This window comes from Acinonyx jubatus, chromosome A2 (assembly GCF_027475565.1).
Source record: "Acinonyx jubatus isolate Ajub_Pintada_27869175 chromosome A2, VMU_Ajub_asm_v1.0, whole genome shotgun sequence".
Lineage (NCBI taxonomy): Eukaryota > Metazoa > Chordata > Mammalia > Carnivora > Felidae > Acinonyx > Acinonyx jubatus.
In genome coordinates this window covers 133,581,920-133,599,142 of record NC_069383.1, presented here as the reverse complement: position 1 = coordinate 133,599,142, position 17,223 = coordinate 133,581,920, and the positions used below count along the sequence as shown (strand labels likewise).

The 17,223-nt window shown below is 39.5% G+C and overlaps 1 long non-coding RNA gene across 6 annotated transcripts in view; it reads right to left on the bottom strand.

Moving 5' to 3' along the window:
• Positions 1-16,293, bottom strand: part of LOC113593591 (uncharacterized) — a 232,346-nt gene extending 216,053 nt beyond the window's left edge. For 5 of the 6 annotated variants that reach the window (XR_008297078.1, XR_003413873.2, XR_008297077.1 and 2 more), the window contains exons 1-2: positions 12,062-16,293; positions 11,044-11,212 (exon numbers count right to left, since the gene is read on the bottom strand). This is a non-coding gene — a long non-coding RNA (uncharacterized LOC113593591). The remainder of the gene's footprint in view (positions 1-11,043; positions 11,213-12,061) is intronic. The other variant, XR_008297076.1, reaches the window with a different exon arrangement.
• Positions 16,294-17,223: the final 930 nt, after the last annotated feature.

The following is a 17,223-nucleotide window of genomic DNA, read 5'->3' as shown; positions in this document are numbered from 1 at the left end:
ATGAGCAAAAGTTCACCAGCAGGCAAGTCAGAGAGATAAACACATAAAGAAGTGATTACCATCCATGTGACTATGTAAAGCAACAACCAGCAACTTAGCCAAACAAGGAATTATTAGGGAAGGTTCCCTGGGAAGCTAACCTTTGATCTTTGAGCGTTATATACGACCTCACTTGGTGGAAAGCGGTGTTGAGGGAAAAGGCAGAACAAAGAGTGGGGAGTATATTCTAGACTAGAGGACTATGGAAGACCAGTGGGAATCTCCTCTCGAATTGTTTGGGCATGGCTGCTCCAAGTGTGGCAATGAAAAAGACCGAAGCTGTATGGCAGACAGTATTGAAGCCTCACTCTATAATCCACCCCATCATCCACTCAATCCACTCCCATCTTGGGTTCACCTATAGCCTCGATGGAACAGTTCTTTTACAGGCTGACAGCCCTCCATTTCAACCACCTACAGCTTTCTGTTTCTCTGAGGATTTTCTGATTCTTTCAAAGGCCAAGGGCAAGGCAGCCAGGAAGTACTGAGGATTTAATGGCCCCCTGGGCAATCTTCAGTCAATGAGGAAGGGCAGTTGGTGTGAAGATACACAAGCTTCCCCACCCCTTTGTGACACAACTCTCAGTACAAACTAAACAATCCTCAAAGTTTCCCCAATGGGATTGAGTCCAGTTGCCCACATTTACAAACCTTACCTGTCTTCCCTCATTCATTTTCCCCACTGCCTCATGTAAGCTTGCTAGAATCACCTTTCACACCCTGTGCATTAGTTATCTATTGCTTTGTAACAAACTACCCCCGAATGCAGCAGGCTAAACAACAATGCTCAGCCCTGTCAGTGTAGAACCTGACATGGGAGCTACATCGCACAAACCATGAGATCATGACCTGAGCTGAAATCAAAAGTCAGCTGCTCAACCGACTGAGATACCCAGGTGCCCCAAGAATAAAAAATTTACTATCGCTTGTAGTTTCTAGAGGTCAGGAAATGAGGAGAAGCTTAGCTGTGTGGTTCTGGCTCAGGGCTTCTCATGAGGTCTCAGTAACTGAAGACACCACTGGAGCTGGAGGATCCAGTTCTAAGATGGTTCACTCAGATGACTACCAAGTTGGTGTTGAGTGTTAGTGGGGGGCCTCATCATTAGAATTCTTCATAGGGTTGCTTGAGGGTCCTCATGACATGGCAGCTGGCTGCCCCCAGAGGAAGGGATGCAAGAGAGAGCAACGCAGTTGTTACAATGTCTTTTATGACTTGACCTCAGAAGTCACACTTTTCCTATACTTCACTTCTGCAGTATTCTACTGGTAAAACAGGCCAGCCTTATGCAATATGGGAAGGAACTACAGAAGGGCATGGATACACGGGGCTAGGACTATTGGGGGACATCTTGGAGGCTCGCTATCATACTTTATCTTAGGGTTTAAGAGTAAAGTTTATCCTAATCCATTAACGATGCCTGCATGAATGGGACATAAAAATGCTATCATGGATTCATACATGTATGCATGGGGATCTGTTATCCTAAAATTCCTGAGTTCAATCTCCAAAATTTTCGAAGATTACTTTGATTCTGACCAAGTTCTGAAAAAGCACTCCCATTCTGGATGTAATTGTTCCAAAATTAGGCCAACCCCAATTTCCTACTAATCTAATTCTTCCTTTTGGGATTCATGTTGCTGAGCAGATCTGGGACAACACCACCCTACCTCATTTAGGAACATTTTGAGATCTTTCAGTTGTTTATGACAATGCTAGACTACTTTGGTCACTGATACAGGTTCAACATTCTAAAGACATTGTTTCTTCTAATTTGTAATTAACACGCATTCTTCAGCAAAACCATTCACTAGGAAAAAGCAACAAAATTTCAATTATCCTTCAATATTACCATATTCATATCCACATGGGAATTCCACAATATAAATCAGGTCTCAACAAGTTCTGCCCCCAGATTCCTTAGAATATAAAAAATGATATAAAGAATTCAGTTTGCAAATGACAGTTCAAAGTCTTCCTCTTTGCCCTCTTGTGACAAAATGAATACAAATACGTCCAAAGTAAAGTAACTGTCAAACAGCACAAGAGGTTCACTAGGAGGAAGAGTTATACTTGATGTATGTTTCAACCACGCCCTGAAATAACCTGTCAACACATGCCTAAACAATATTCTTAGTTTGCTTCCATGGAATATGCAAATTGCAATCCAATTTCACAATTACATTTCCTCAGGTTTACATCCTTGGTTATATCAAGATCATACGAGCACATAAGACTTAAGTTAGCAAACACAGAGCAAAATGTAAATACTTAGGCACGTGAACACCTAAAAACTCAAGTTTCAAAACTCACACTGTTAAAAGTTATGTGCGCTCTTTTTTAAATGATGTACTTGGTTATTTCTAACAGCATTTAAAAGCATGCCAGCAGGATATTATCTATTTGTAATATATTCTTGTACATCCCAGGGACTGGGAAAAAAATGTTAACATTGGAATGTTAGAATAAGATGTGAGTATTAAGTAAACAAAGGTATTTACCTGGAAAGAAATGGGTCAAACCAACAAAAAATACAGAGGAATGGTCTAAAGTCATCTTCATTGCTGAAAGCTCAAGTGTTTTATTGATTATCATTTTTTATTATGGTACTGGGTAGAGGAGTCTGAGTTTTTCTTTTTCAAGGAGACACCAACCTCTTTTTAATCGTTCTCCAAATCAAGGGAAAAAAAAACTGCTTAAACTCTGAGAGGTATAGTCTTTTCTTAGGATGCCAGGAAGACAGATTTTAATTAATTTAATCACAGTAAAATCTCAACATCTAAAATAATTACCAGTACCTAGCCAAGAAACTATTATCTGTTGAAAGTAATCAGTAAAAGGGAGCCAGGCTGGTCAGTTAAGAATCCAACGAAAGCCTTTTTAGTGTTGCTGATCAAGAGCAAAATCATCAGGCTTGAGTTGTTCTGCCTTAACTTCCCTTTCTCTTTTTCTCTGACAACCCAAGCTCACTATAAAATGACCAAAGCAACTTGGATGTATTTATGGGTGAATCCCATCTCCATATGCTGCCTGTAAAGAAATCTGTTTTGTTTATCCAGTTTATAACAGTGAAATGTGATGATTACATTTTGTTTAATATATGTTTGCTGTGTTGCAAAATAGTTTGGCTCTCTTAAAAATATAAGATAGAAACAACAGGGTTCTGCTGAGTCATTCATACACATTAGCCCTGAGAGCATTAATTGAAAACAGGTGGGGAGTGACTTTTTTTTTAATAACTGCTTTATTGAGATATAACTCACATACCATAAAATTCATCCTTTTAAAATGTACAACTCAGTGTTTTAAATATATTCACAAAGTTGTGCAACCTCACCACTATCGAATTCCAAGACATCTTCATCATTCCCAAAAGAACCCCCATACATTAAATACTAAAAGTCACTCCCCACCTCCTCCTCCACCCCATCCCTGCAATAATCTATAATAGCTAAAGATTCTATAAATCTAAATAATCTATAAATATAATCAATTTATATCTCTATAAATCTGCTGATGGACAATTCATATAAATGGAACACTGCAACATGTGACCTTTTGGATGGACTTTTTTACTTAGCATCATGTTGTAGCATACAGTGGTATTCAGAATAATATTCTATTGTGTACGTATCTATATATACATTGTGTATGTATGTATATTTATATATATACATACACCAAGATTTTTACTATATGCAGAAAATCTACAAACTCCACCAAAAAAACTATTAGAATACATGAATTAGAGAAAGTTGCAGATACAAAATTAACACACAGAAACAATTTGTGTTTCTATATACTAATAACAAGCTACCAGAAAGAGAAATTAAGAAGACAATCTTATTGACAATTGCATCAAAAAAAAAAAAAATTCATTGGAATAAATTTGAGCAAGATGGTGAAAGACCTATACTCTGAAAACTGTAAGACATCAAAGAAAGAAATTAAAACCAACACAAATAAATGAAAAAATGATACCATGCTCATTAACTAGAAGAATTAACATTGTTAAATGTCCAGACTACTCAAAACAATCTATAGATTTAATGCTCTCCCCATCAAAACACCAAAGGCTTTTTTCACAGAACTAGAACAAACAATCTTAAAACTTGTATGGAACCACAAAGGACCCCGAATAGCCAAGGTAATCCTGAGAAGGAAGAACAAAGCTGGAGGTATTGTGTTCCCTGATCTCAAATTATACTAGAAAGCTAAATAATCAAAACAGTATGACTCTGGCACAAAAACAGACACAAAGATCAACAGGACAGAATAGAGGGCCCAGAGATAAACTCACGCTTATGTGGTCAATTAATCTACAATAAAGGCAAGAATATACCACAAGGAAAAGATGGTCTCTTCAATAACTGGTATTGGAAAAACTGGACAACTACATGCAAAAGAATGAAAATGTACCACTATCTTACACCATATTTGAAAATAAATTCAAAAGGGATTAAAGACTTCAATGTAAGACCTAAAACCATTATACTCCTAGAGGAAACATAAGCAGGAAGCTCTTTGACAGTGATCTTAGCAATATTTTTTGGACCATTCTCCTCAGGCACGGGCAACAAAAGTTAAAATAAACAAATGAAATTACATCAAACTGAAAAGCTTCTGCACAGTGAATAAACCCATCCACAAAATGAAAAGGCAACCTACTGAATGGCAGAAGATGCTTGCAAATAATATAACCAGTAAGAAGTTAAAATCCAAAATATATAAAGAACTTATGCAACCTAACATCAAAAAGACCAGCCAGACTAAAGAATGGGCAGAAGATCTGAAGAGACATTTTTCCAAAGAAGATATACACATGGCCATAAAGCACACGAAAAGGTGCTCAACGTCACTAACCATTGGAGAAATGCAAATCAAAACCACAACAAGGTGTCACCTCGCATCTGTCAAAATAACTATTATCAAAAAGACAAGAAATAACAAGCGTTAATGAGAATGTGGAGAAAAGGGCATCTTCATATACTATTGGTGGCAATGTAAATTGGTGTAACCACTATGGAAAATAGTAATGGAGGTTCCACACACACACACACACACACACACGCACACGCACACACACACACAAAGAACTCTCATAAGATCCAGCGATTCCATTTGTGGTTTTTTATCCAAAGAAAACAAAAACATCAATTCAAAAGGATATGTGTACCCCTACGTTCATTATAGCATTATTTACAACAGCCAAGATAAGGAAACAACCCAAGTGTCTACTGATAGGTGAATGGATAAAGAAGATGTGGTGAATGTATGCAATGGAATGTCACTCAATGATAAAAAAAGAATGAAATCTTGCCATGTGCAACAACATGGATGGAGCTGGAGGGTATCATACAAAGTGAATTCAGAAAAAGACAAATACTGCATGATTTCACTTATGTGTGGAGTCTGGAAAAAAAACAACTGATGAACAAATATAACAAAACAGAAACGGACTCATAGATGCAGGAAACAAACCACTGGTTACCACAGGGAAGAAGTTTTCCGAGGGAGGGGAGGACAAACTCCCAGAGATAAACGGTACAGCAGAAAGAACATAGTCAATAATACCGTAATAACTTTGCGTAGTAAGAGACGGTAACTAGACTTATTGTGGGGGATCATTTCATAATGTAGGAAAATATCACATAACTATGACATACACCTGAAACTAACAGGATATTATATGTTAACTATACTTCAATTTAAAAAGAAGGGACAATCCTTGCCTGTAACTAACACTATTACTTTCCTTCTGCCCCCAAATCTTCCCAGATTTAAAAAAAAAATTAAAAAGAAAGGAAGTCAGGAAGGCAGGAAGGCAGAAGGAAGGAAGGGAAGAAAGAAGAAAGGAAGAGAGAGAGAGAGAGAGAGAAAGAAAGAAAAGAGAAGAGAAAAGAAAGAGAAAGAAAGAAAAAGAAAGAAAGAAAGAAAGAAAGAAAGAAAGAAAGAAAGAAAGAAAGAAAGAAAGAAAGAAAGAAAGAAAGAAGGAAGGAAAAGAAAGGAAAGGAGAGAGAGAGAAAGAAAGAAGAAAACCCTTTTTTGTTCAGGCTTTAATGTGCCGAACTTCCACAGATAAGTCATAATTTCTCTGAATAAATCCTAATTCTCATCTCCTTGGTCAAATATTCTCTTTTCCAGCTTCCCTTGCAACTAGGAGCGGCTATGTGACCCAATTCTGGGAAATGAGACATAAGAGAACATTTGAGCTTCTCAAACCTTCTCCACTAATTAAAGGAGACTGATCTCCCACATACTACTCTCCTTCCTGCATGGGATGCTAGGGACACAGTGCCTAAAGCTGTGGCAGCCACCCTGTGACCATGAGGTTACCAACACAAGGAAGATGAATCAATTCACTTAGGGTGACGGGAAAATGAGTATCTTGGGTCTTCAATAGCATCACTGAACCACAAAATATTCGTTCAGAACTTCTTATTAATAATATACATCATGATGGCTTCAACAAACAAACAAGTCCTGGAACTTGTTTTCAGCAAACTTACAGACAGGCCACATAGTGGAAATTCTCTGGGGAGTAAGCTTTAGGGGAGCTCCAAAGCCATTTTTCCCCTCCAGTGGCTGGCAAGGCTGCTGGTTTTCAAGGCTACCGAGCTCAGGAAGAGGGTAGAATTATGGCAAGTTTAAAAGTGTCATAAATCTTGCTGTTCTTGCTAAGATTCACCCATTGTTTTTGAATAAACCCTTCCTAGATTTTTGCCAGTTTTCATTTCCAGAGATCCCCTAAAGTTGATCTTGACACTTTTGCCAGTGTTCTCATTTCTTTTATGGAACAGTGAATTTTTGGAGGTCCTTCTTCCACTATTCCAGAAGCTGGCCCAATGTCTTTTTTTTTTTTTTTTTTGAGATTCCTAATCCAGAATTTTGAAAAGAATGAACAAAAAAGAAGACTTGAGACATTTCCTTGAGGGGGGGGAGGGGGTATGGAAATGTATTTAATAAGAAGTAGGCAAGTGGATTAGTTGTCAATTCTAAAAAAATAACAGAAAAATTGATGTGCCAATTAACCAATTATTAAATTTTGTTAGGTGCACAGCACACCCTGTGTACTGAGCTTCTTTTCCTTTTGCTTATTGTTAATTCAGAACCAAACAGAACTGGAAAAAAATATTTTCATTATACTAAGCATGCAAATCCTTAATTATATTTCTTCATAGCTCTCACTGGTGAGAGTGAGGAGGGGAGATTCCTGATTTTTGTTACTTTTTCCATGCCCAAAGAATGTGTCAACTGCTGTGCTACCAAAATGAGGCATGTTGTGGCAGCTACCAGAGATGAGGCAACGTGCTGAGAAAATTAAACTCTTTCAGACTTGTCCTAAAAAACTTAACCCTTTAGTGTGATAGCAACATCTCAGAGATTGCCCCCAAATCCGTTGGAGCAGGAGCAGGGGCAGGGCGGGGGTGGGGAATCCCACTGCTAATAGTGAGGTATACATTATTGCAGTCTGGATTTTAGAGGGGTAAAGCATCTTTTCCTTCCTTCCTTCCTTCCTTCCTTCCTTCCTTCCTTCCTTCCTTCCCTCCTTCCTTCCTTTTGTTTCTCTTTTTCTTTCTTTTTTCTTTCTTTCTTTCTTTCTTTCTTTCTTTCTTTCTTTCTTTCTTTCTTTTAGGATAGCACTTGATATCCAACTTTCAAGATTATGTGAAATCTAAACACGTGTAGAATATTTCAATGTAATTTTTATATTTCATAACACACTACATAGAGGCTGATGGCTTTAGGGAATCGATTGTTATCACTTCCGAAATTGGTGATGTTAGTAGAGAGAAGGTAACAGAAGTTATTCCCCTTCAGATATCTCCAAAGAGCAGCAATGGCTCCTTATAAATGTACAGCCCAGTCACCCAAACCAACAGCTGCTTCAGTATGATGGAAGCAAAGTGAGATTCCCAACGTAGATATCTATAAGCTTCGAGGCAGAATAAAGGTGTACTATGTTCCTTTCTTGATTCAGCTAATTGCTGAATGACATTTTAATAAGCACCTGAGATACGACAAACCTGCTATTTATATTAAAATCAGCTCCAAGCTGCAGACAAGAATTTTGACTAGAGAACCCAACAGGAATGCCCCGATACCAAAGCTGGGCAAAATGAAAACACTCTAATCACTGTATATCTTTGAAGTCCATAAGCAAAGGGATAAGAAAACGTTCTCCCCTTCCTATAAGAAGAATCAATTGCAAAGGCTGCCGCGAGGATAATTTCTGTACAAGTTGTTAAAATCTTAATTAGAAATTTCAACTTGAAGATTCCAATAGTTCTTTGCTCTCATTTTATCTGAACTAACATTTTAGACGGTTGGTTTGTGATCTTCCAGAAAACCTTGTTTCAAGATAAGCCCTTTCATCTTTCGAATGGCTTTAGGGCATCCTTCTCAGTGCCAGGAACACAGCCATTCATTTCACAAATGAGGCCAAATGATGACATTACTTGGCCTTCTTTCACAAACATCCTTCCTATCCACAGCAAAGCAGTGAATGTTACAACGGCATCTGAGGCCTACGAATTGTCTCTGTAAATCCCCCCACACACACAAGAAAATCAATAGACGTTTTCAGAAAGTTAGAGCTCCCCTATACACTAATAAGCTGAATACATTGGGAGAAAGACAGTGTTAGAGAATTCCACTTCTGTGATGAGTCTTATTATGGTTTCTTGGCCTTTTTTTTTTTCCAACTCAAAGACTGAAACCTGAGAGAAGAAGATTCTCCTCCAAAACAGGCAAGGTAGTCCTTAGCCAATATGACTTTGAACAAATCACCTAAGCCTTACCTTATTTGCTTCCACCCCTTACGTATCAATGGAACACTAACAGTATCCAGCCCAAAGGACTGTACTGAGGCATAAGTCTGTGTCAAGTGCCTACTCCAGGCTCTCGTCAATGCCCAATAACAGGTGGCACTGATGATGACAAGAATTGCATTGATGGTTGGTAAGGAAGAGGACACCGATGACTGGCTAACATTGAAATTTCGCTCAGAAACTCCCTGTTCTGTTGCTCGTCTTCCACTCGCCCTTGCAAGGTTTCCTTCCTCAGCACTCAGAGAGTTCAGATCCCCCAGAAGGAAAGAGAATCAACAGTTTAGTAAGTCCAAATGTCTGCAACATAAAGACGACTGAAAAAAAACAGTGAATAAATTACTCAGCAGGGTGAATTTGGACGCTGGAGCATCTATGTGGAGCCACTTCCTGCAGACAGCCACACAGGAAGAAAAGAAAGGATGAGACCAAGAAATAAGCAGAAGAAACAGCCCAATGGAGAGTCCACCTGGATAGCGAGTCTTTGTGAAATGGATTCACAGGTATCACTACAGTGAGCACCTTTGTCAGAAGAGCTGAGCCGTAGAGACTTTCCTAGCGTTGTGTGACTAAACTGTGACTCAAAGCAGCATAAATGCAGCATAAATTGAATTCTAATTCCTAGAGGAAAGTGGATTTGTCGATATGGTGAAGAAAAGTAAGATTTAAGCTTCTAAGATTTAAATTCCAAGGTCTTTGTGGTGGGGACAAGGGGTTTATTTCTGTTTGATTTCAAAGATGCAGATATTGGTTATTAAAACAATGTTTATGATTAATGTAAGAAAGAGGAGTAATATGCAGGAGTAATCATACAGATGTTGAAGCCCAAAGAGCTGAATCCAAATTCCATCTCTGGCTCGAATGAGCTGGACTAGAGTAAGAAAGTCATTGAATTTCTCCATGTTCAGTTCTCTCACTTATAAGATGAGAGAGCTTAATGACTTATTTTATTTTGTCCATATGCATTTGAAAACCTTTATGCATGCTTATCATTAAAAAAAAACACACAGCTTATGTTACGGTACAACAAAAGCCCTCCCCAACTCATTACTGACAATTCTCATTACTCAGATCTAACTACAATGAACAGTTCATATACATTAACATATATAAGATAAAGACATATATTTTACCAAAAAAATGATTCTACTATACTATTATGCAATTGCTTTTTTATTCCTAGTGATATTTCATGAGCTCCATTTCAAGCGAGTCTAGGTAAATGTGCTTCATCCTTTTTAAATAACACATAACATTACATTGTGTCATGGTTTATTTAACTTTTCATCCTTTTGGAAATTTAGGTTATTTCTATTTTTGTTTTTTAGGGGATACAAACATGGCAGAAATGAACATTCCTGGACATACATTTGTGCGCACTTAGGCTCACACGCCTGTTAATAATGGATATTTTACAATGCTTCCAAAAAATTGATATTTTTCTTCTTTCCCAAACCATATTTTTTTGTCTAAAAACACGTTGTAGAGAGCTTTAGCAAGTGATTCTGAATGACCTCTCTCTCTCCCTCTCTCTTAAAGAAATAAAGATACAAATATGATGACATTTTACTGAAAATCTGACAGAAAGCCTAAAGACAACTTTTCAGAAGGTGTTGTTTAATATCATCAATAATGGGATACAGTTTAACCTGTCAAGCCCCTCAGAATTTTAAAGAAATATTTGGGTCTTGATGAATGAGAATCATAACAAAGTAATGGCATAGTGTGGGAGAAAGGGGAAATATTAATTACCTAAAGAAAACCAGGCAGAGCTCAGCTGAGAAGACAAATCTCTTTTCTGACTGACATACCGAGTGAAAAGAATAATTCAACTTCAAAGCCAGAACAAAAAATTCGCTACTCACAATAATTTAGGAGTCAAGATTGACAGTTTGCCACAATAGTTAATCTCCTGATTCGCATTCAAGGCATTGACTCAATAGAATGCCATCACTTATAGTATTGCCTAAACCTAATGAAATTCGCTACTGGAGATTTTACAACTTCCTGTGTTTAAGAACAAAGGTCCCTGAAAAAAAATGAGATGTCATTTTAGCTGTTCGTGCCCCCCTTTCAACTCAAATACTGCACATTACATCAAGTCAACAAAATATCGTGATTAAAACCAGTCAAATTTGCTACAAAGGAAACAGATAATATGATGGATGGCATATTTACCTGCTTCTGAAGGCGGACTATCAAGCAGAAGAAGGGAAAGTCAGGTAAGAATGGCATGACCACCCTCTTGTCTTCTTCCAACAAGGCATCCATCCAAAAACACCGATTTACCTTCCACATGCTTTATTTTTGGGGGGAGCATCCATCTTCTCAGAAAGAGACACATTTCCTATGTTAGAGGGAAGACTTTCAAATTAATAAGTTATTGATGTATTAAAATTTTGGGAAAGGAATAAGTGCGGTGAGAAAATTACCAAACCCAAATCTTTGTATTTTTTTTTTTATGGAACCTTATTGCAAGGTGGTGATGTAATTCTAAGAACCATTCCAGTGAGCCAATTCATCACCCCAGCTAGTGTTTTCCTTCTCTATAGCTGCATCACTGAGAAAGTTCTGAATGTGGTATATTCAAAGAGCCTAGGGCTGATAATTTCACAAAAATTACAGTCTTTATGGCTCTGAAATTATTTATATTAACGTACTCTGAAGAAAATCCTGGGTCTATCATAAGGCCACGTAACAGGTAACTGAGGGGTGCCTGGGTGGCTCAGTTGGTTGAGCAGCTGACTCTTGATTTTGGCTCAGGTCATGGTTTCACGTCTCGTGAGATTAAGCCCTGCATTGGGCTCTGCACTGACAGTGTGGAGCCTGCTTGGAATTTTCCCTCTCCTTCTCTCTCCACCCCTCCCCCACCTCAAAATAAATAAATAAACTTTAAAGAAACAAGTAACTGAAACTGAAGTCTTCGCAATTTCATAATATCCAATCCTTACTTTCTCAGTATTGTTATATTTGTAAAACAAAAGTATTCTGCAGGTTTTTAACATTTTAAGTATTTCAGAACAATTCCTGTGTAAAATATCCAGCACAGAGAGACAGCTATGTTTCCTATAAATCCCACAGAAATGCTTATCTTAGACACAAATGTTTCATTCAGAAATATGTCATTAAAGGAGCTTGGATTCTACACAGTGCCTGCTTTCAAGAGAACTCTCATCTGTTGGTTTCTGTTTGTTACCTGCCTGACTTCCATTCATTCCTCTTTTGCATCCTGATTTTCCCCGTACTGCTCTTTCCACAATCTCAGCAGGGTGATGTCCATCATCTCCATAGATCCAGAAGTGGACAGGTGACTCAAGTCTGACCAAGCACAGCATCACATCCCTGGGACCATAGTGATTCATTCAAGGATGAAGAAAGGAGTTCAGTCTGGGCTGGCTATAGCCAGTGAGTTTCACTGCCAGGAATCCATTTTAGAAGACAGACCTTCTGTTTTCATGGCTGTTGCTTTTATTTGATGCATACCTTCCCAAACAAGCCTTTCCTTTGGCTGCCTTCTCAATTTGCTAGGAGCTTTTGGAAAACGAAATCATCTTCAGATTAGGACATTTCACTCTTTTTTCTTTGCTTTGATCATTTCTACCCCCTTCAGGTTGCTTTTTTTTTTTTTAATTTGACTCCAGCCAGCCCTCTCCATGTCTTCATTTCTAGAACTACAGTATCCAGGAACGATCCAGAGAACAGAAAAACGTTTTTGCTGCAGAAGGATCAGGATCTAGGCACCATGTGGCATTCAGTTGGACAGTTTCTTATATGTTCTTTACAAAAACAACAAAACAAGAAATAAATAAGAAACTAGAATCAAAAAGGAGCCATCCAGCACTTCTTTTCTCTCTTCTTGAAGCTTGGCTTTGCGTTCTGCAAAACAAAGCAATTTACTGGCAGTGCAAAGCTCCTGTGTCAGTTACAACTCCTTCTCTTGCATGGGACTAAAACCTCAACTCGAACTGACTTAAATCAAAAAAGAAAGAGAGAAATAGAGAGAAGCCTCTTTTTCAGAAATGCCCAGGATAGACGCTGGCTTTGGGGCACAACTAGATTCCAGACGCAAATGATATTATTAAGACCCATTTTCATTTCCCTTGTGCTGGCGTTATGGTCACAATACTCACGGTGATGCTGAAAAATCAGGGTTCAAGTACCTGTAGATAGAGGAAGAGAAAGCATATGCAATGCATTCATTCCCTCACCTACCCCTCTCTCTCTCTCCACACAGTTGCTTCCTGGTTACAAACCCGTGTCAGACTGTGGCATCCCAGAGACGGAGGCTTCGGATCACAAGTCTAGGTGACTCCAACACATCTCTCCAAAGTTAACTAATTCAATCACTATGCCTAATTGCAAAAACCCTGGTGGGACGCTCTCAGAGGGGCCATCTGTATCTACCCCGAGTTCAGTCAGAGGAGCCATGAAAGCCACCTCTTTTGGGCTATAAGGCAGAGCATCTCAGAAAGCTGAAGGGAAAAGAGAAAACCAAAGGACTCTCAGGCATAATACAGTCCCCACCACAATGTATACACACACACTTCACAACCACTGAGGGTCTTCCTATTACTCCAACCTATTCTCCCATGTGGTTAGGGATGGAAATGAAGTTGAACAACTTTCTCCTCTCAGGCTATAAATAATCCACACTTCCAACCTCTCTCATGTGTTTCCAAAGTGCAAGCTTCCTCATAGCCCGCGGAAGCAGGGTCAGGACATCTCTCAGAATACTCTAAAACAGAGATGAGTCCAGTAAAACCCCAGGCCAACTCCAGCCGATATTCTAACTAGTACCAGATATGCCAGATCCAATGAGTTCAAATCTTGACTCCATCAATTATTAGCCAGGTTGTCCCTAGAAAGTCATTCAACTTCTCTGTGCCACATTTTCTTTGACTGTAAAATGTAACCGTTGTGGTCTTTGTGGTCCCTCCTCTATGATATTCTGCAATGATTTATACAGTGGGCCTGTTTGGTGGTATTCTCTCACATCTAAACTACTGTTAATACTCTAATCTTCTTCTAGACCAAGAAGAATTATTACATGTCAAAAAATAAAAGGAGCATCGGTATGGAAATACAAATCTGAATTCTCAAGCCAGCCCTGACCCCAGTCATTGTGCAGCCTTGAGAAGGCACTAGGGCCCCTGGATTCTCTCCTATAAAATGAGGGAATTAGAGTAATTGTCTCCATGTTTCCTTCCAGCTTTATTCTAATAATACTCCTTAAGTGTAACAACTATTTTAAGACTGGACGTGAGGTAACTCACATGTTACCGTCATGGAAACATTAAGATGTCTTTGTTAAATAAAGGAAGTACCAGGATGCTGTCAAATATGGAATTCTCTTGCATATGCGAGGCTGGAGAAAAAAAAAAATTAAGACCGCGACTTCTTAGTAACACTTCTGATAAGCTCTCTGGGGTACCATCCTGAGAGAATATAGCTCTTCATTAAGATGTCCTAGCCCAGCACGACAGAAGACAATATGCAGAACATTTTCCCTTGTAATATGTTGCTGTGTTTTTGTGGGTCGGTTGTTTTTTCCTCTATTGATTCCATTTACTGGATAACTACTAATTGTTTCCTTGGCCTAGTAGTAAGCCCCATTTGTGATTTATAAGATGGATTCCAAAGCAATATTTATTTTGTTGGAGGCAGAGAAATTGGCTTGCTGTTAACCTTATAGTCTTCTGGGTTCTGGAGGAGACTTACCCTGAGCAGTATTATGTCTGAGTAAGGAGCCGAGCAGTCCCCGGGCTGTCACAGCCATATATCCTTGGTATACCAGGAAATACGCTTTTGTTCAAAAATCATTTTCAAGTCACTGCCCAGGCCTCTCCACAGAAGCAAATACCATTCCATCATTAGTTTCTCTTCTGACCTGTGCTCAGGCACAAACACATTCTCCTACAGCATCAAATACTCTTCAGCAAAGACTTCATCCTCAAACCATCCCATCAAAGTAATGAACAGAGGACACTTAACAGCAGGACTAATCTTGAGTATGTGCCCTATTTTGTGAGCCCAATCGCATCTTCTTTATAAAAGGCAAGAAACCAATTAGAAGTGCAACATTCATAGATGAGGATGAAAGAGTGCGGTATCTGACACTCCAGAGAAATAAGGAGGATAGAAAAACCATTTGTTGAGTGCAGACTACCGGCTGAATTTTAAATGCAGTGTCAAATTAAATCCGAGTAAGAACTTAGTGGGGGAGGTTGTGCAGACGTTCCTCTTTCCTTTTTACCCTTTTACAGGGTTATGAAGCAACTTGTCCAAGGCTGCTGAGATGCTAAGCAGCTGAGCTGTGATCTGGACCCAGGGCTGTCTTGCTTTCAAGACTGTGCCCCCAACTTTACCCCAAGATGCCCAAATATCATGTGATATAACTGGGAGAGCATGGGCCTCGTACCTCATTCAGATCCACACTGATGCATATTACACAGTTTCCTATATAATGACCTGTGCCTCCTTCTAGAGCACTTTCATAATGCCCCAAAAAGTGAAATTGTTCTCAATATCTTGCTTACTTGAAAAGGCAGATTACACTCGTCATTCAAAACAAAATAGCTCCCCCTACAGTTTTTGTTCCATACACATTCTCAGCTTTGGCAAAGGAGGAGGGAATCCGCAGGTCGGCAAGGCTGAACTGAGCGTTTCCTCCTTATTGATGGGAGTAATTATCAGTCCATCTGCTTAGAGAGGATCAGCGGGTGCTACTCGGAATAAGAAGATGTGCCTTTTGCATTTTTCTCCATTTCAGCAGAATCAATCTATAATCTGTTAAGAGCCCTGCACTGATTCTGACTGGCTCCAGGCTGGAGTGAAAGTGAACTTTCTGGAGGCCGAATTCCCTTCTGATTTGCAGCCCAGGGCTGGCAAAGGCATTCTGTCAGCCTTCCAAGCCCTGAGATTCCTCTGTGACATCACAAGTGCCGGCTTTGCCCAGCACCCAGTGCCTCCCCGGAACTGTTTGGACCAGCGCACAGCTGTGCGTCAGCATCACCCCTGGACACGGCCCCCACGTGCGTTCCCATGAGGCTGCAAGCGGGAACACCACTGACGATGCAAGACCGGTGGGAACTTCTCTGCAGTGTCGTGGGTGCTCAGGGGGCCTGGGAACGTCACGAATGCGGAGTGGCCTAATGTCATTTGATCTCATCATTATGCCTTCCAACAACAAGCTGTCTCTACCCCTCTCCCAACTGATTCCTTCCCTTAGAGCATTTCCTAAGAATATGGGTGGGAATGATGGGGAAGAGACCCTTCCTATGTCCATGCAGAATCTACCTAAGTGGATAAATGAGTACCATGCGTAAGTACCATGCATAAGTACCATGCATAACAGTCAGAACTCCAGTTCCCCCCCATCAATACCAGACAATTAAATGAGAAATGCAGCTAAAAGGTAAAAATTTTAAAACATAGGGGCGCCTGGGTGGCTCAGTCGGTTAAGCGTCCGACTTTGGCTCAGGTCACGATCTCGCGGTCTGTGAGTTCGAGCCCTGCGTCGGGCTCTGGGCTGATGGCTCAGAACCTGGAGCCTGCTTCCGATTCTGTGTCTCCCTCTCGCTCTGCCCCTCCCCCGTTCATGCTCTGTCTCTCTCTGTCTCAAAAATAAATAAAAAACATTAAAAAAAAATAAAAAAAAATAAAAAAAAATTTTAAAACATAGACATAGTGATAGCTACTACCTAATGAGTTCTTCACATAGACTAACCACTGTGTTAACAACTTTACATGTAACGTTTCGTTTAGTTCTCAAAACAGGCTTATGAGGCCTGTTCTGCTAATACACCCATTTTGCAGAGGAGTAAATGAAGATTCAGAGGAGCTAAATAATTTTGCCAAGCTCACACAGGTGTCAAAAAGCAGAGCATAGAGTTGAACTTATATCTCACTCCAAAGTCCATGCTCTTAGCGCTCTGCAGTACTGCTTGTCCGAAACAGAAATGCCAGCTTTTATGCAGCTACTTACAATAGAAAGTACAAACGGATCCTAGAAATGACCCTTAAAATACTCAGATACTTAAGAAAATTGAAATTTTGAAATGAGCACGCTTGCCTCATAAGGTTGTTCTTTGCATCCAAAAATGGCCTTTCACTTCACTGACTGGACGTGACAGTTAATGTGTATAGAATGGTTTGTGACTTTTCAAGCATTTCCATGTACGCCATTGGATTGGATATTGCCAGGAATCTGTGAGAAACAGAGGGCAGGCATTATTATTCCCACTATCTAGATAAAGTGGCAGGCTTAAGGCCATTCAGTGACATGGCCAAGGTCCCAGAGTTTAAAAACAATGCGTCCCAACTCAGTTCACAGCTTTTTCTAGTCCCCAGAGATGTCTG